The sequence below is a fragment of the Chionomys nivalis genome, chromosome 4, assembly GCF_950005125.1.
Source record: "Chionomys nivalis chromosome 4, mChiNiv1.1, whole genome shotgun sequence".
NCBI lineage: Eukaryota > Metazoa > Chordata > Mammalia > Rodentia > Cricetidae > Chionomys > Chionomys nivalis.
The window spans coordinates 19,329,674-19,331,986 of record NC_080089.1 but is presented as its reverse complement, the minus strand read 5'-3'; the positions used below and the strand labels follow the sequence as shown (position 1 = coordinate 19,331,986).

Below are 2,313 nucleotides of genomic sequence, written 5' to 3'. Positions count from 1 at the left end.
ATTACTAATAGGTTGATCTTTACCCTCAGGTTTAATTATGTTAATTAATTATGTTAATTTTATAAGTCTGTTTTTGTGGTTATTCTTGTGCTTCTGTGTTCATGGTTGAAGCCATGGCTGCTGAAGTTGACTTGCACAGATACAAAAAAAAAAGACATGGAAATAAAATGGAGAATATGTAGGAAGTAAGAAGGTTATTAAGTGGTGGTGAAAGTAATGAGACTGAAATTGGTAGTTGTACACTGTACCCCAACTGGAACTTTTCAAAAACTAATTTTAGTAAAATAATTTGTTTTATCAAATGGGGTAGAAAGATAACCTAGCAGAAGAAAATATTTAAGTAAATATCTGGGTTAACAATATTATTTAAATGTTTTTACGTTAAATTTTTGTTTTCTGTAGATCTGATACAACATTTGGGTGAGTTGTTTAAACACGGACTTCCCCAACCAACCTCCAAAAATAGTATTTAAATAAGAGTGGAAAATGGTTAAGAATGTTACATTTCTTACATTTACTTTGGAGATGTTTCTGAGTACTGCTAAAGTGTCTGGTGGTGGATGTTGTATTTTTATTAACTTAGTATTTCCATCAGATTCATCAACATCATGGAGGGTAGAAATCAAACAGATGCCCTACAGTTCTTTCTTGTGGGACTAACAGATGATCCAGCTGTGCTACCACTCATATTCAGCTTCTTTCTCTTCATCTATCTGGTCACTGTCTTTGGAAACCTACTCATCATCGTGGTTGTGAATTTGGACCACCACCTCCATACTCCCATGTATTTTTTTTCTCTCTAATCTTTCATTTGTTGACATATGTCTAAGTTCAACTACTATCCCAAAGCTTCTGGTTAACATGCAAACATGGGATCAGACCATCACCTATACAGGCTGCCTCACTCAAGTCTGCTTTATTTCGGAATTTGCTTCCTTAGAAAACTGTCTCCTTGCTGTGATGTCCTATGATTGATATGTGGCTATTTGTCACCCTCTGAGGTACACAGTCATCATGAAACCTAGCCTCTGTGTTTGGCTAATTATATTGTGTCTGGTTATTAGCCTTGAAAACTCTCTCCTGCTTGGTCTGATGTTATTGAGGTTGTCCTTCTGCACAAATATGAAAAGCCCCCTAATCTACTGTGAACTTGCTCAGGTAATCAAACTTGCCTGCTCAGATACCCTAATCAATAACATTCTGATATATCTTTCAACATTCATCTTTGGTGGTGTTCCAATCTCTGGAATAATTTTCTCTTATGTAAAAATTGTCTCTTCAGTAATGAGAATATCGTCATTGAAAGGAAGGTACAAAGCTTTTTCTACTTGTGTCTCTCATCTAGTAGTTTTATCATTGTTCTATGGTACAGCTCTGGGGGTTTACATTAGCTCTGCTCTGACTATTTCAACAAGAAGTACTGCACTGGCTTCACTGATGTACACTGTGGTCCCTCAAATGATGAACCCCTTTATCTATAGTCTAAGGAATAGTGATATAATGGAAGCATTGAGGAAATTGAATCATTAGCAGATTATTTTTTGGCTTTGGACTTTACTGTTCAGAGGAAGTCACATTGATAGTGTATCTTGTGAGTTAGAATGCATATTTCTTCCTCTACTATAGAATTTAAGTGATTAGACGAAACAATATAATTTAAATCTTTTCTTGTCTGTGTTTTCTGACTATGCTACTATATCTAGGTCTCATATGTTTGACCCGTTCCTTAAATTTCTAGATACAATTTGTCTTCTTACTACATATAAGCAGAGACAGACATAGGGGCTCTAGACTAAGTGAGATGTACTACCGATATATGTAATTAATTTTTAAAGTTACAGTTGTATGCATTTGTGAGTATGGTATATATGCACTCATTAAAGTGGAATATATGAATGTGTGTATCAAAATATATGAATTATTTAATATTAAGTCAGTTATTGTTGAGTAACTTTGTTAAGATTTTTATTTATTATGTATACAGGGTTCTTCCTGCATGTATCCTACAGTACAGAAGAGGACACACCAGATCTTATTACAGATGGTTGTGAGCCACCATGTGGTTGCTGGGAATTTAACTCAGGACCTGTGGAAAGGCAGCCAGTGCTTTTTACCTCTGAGCCATCTCTCCAGTCCTTGTTGAGTAACTTTAAATCAATACACTTTTATTCACCTTGAATAAGGATAGCAAAAGCAGATTCTGACAAGTATGCTTGCCAATATTAATGAGTGCATTAAGATTAGTAAAATTTCTCTGAATCAGCATCATTTCTGTGACTTAAGTCTAAATCCCTTATTCTACCATGTTCCTAT

The 2,313-nt window shown here is 35.0% G+C and overlaps 1 pseudogene; it reads left to right on the top strand.

Annotated features, from left to right (window-relative positions):
• Window positions 1-608: 608 nt before the first annotated feature.
• On the top strand, window positions 609-1,986 carry LOC130873131 (olfactory receptor 7G2-like; annotated as a pseudogene).
• Window positions 1,987-2,313: the final 327 nt, after the last annotated feature.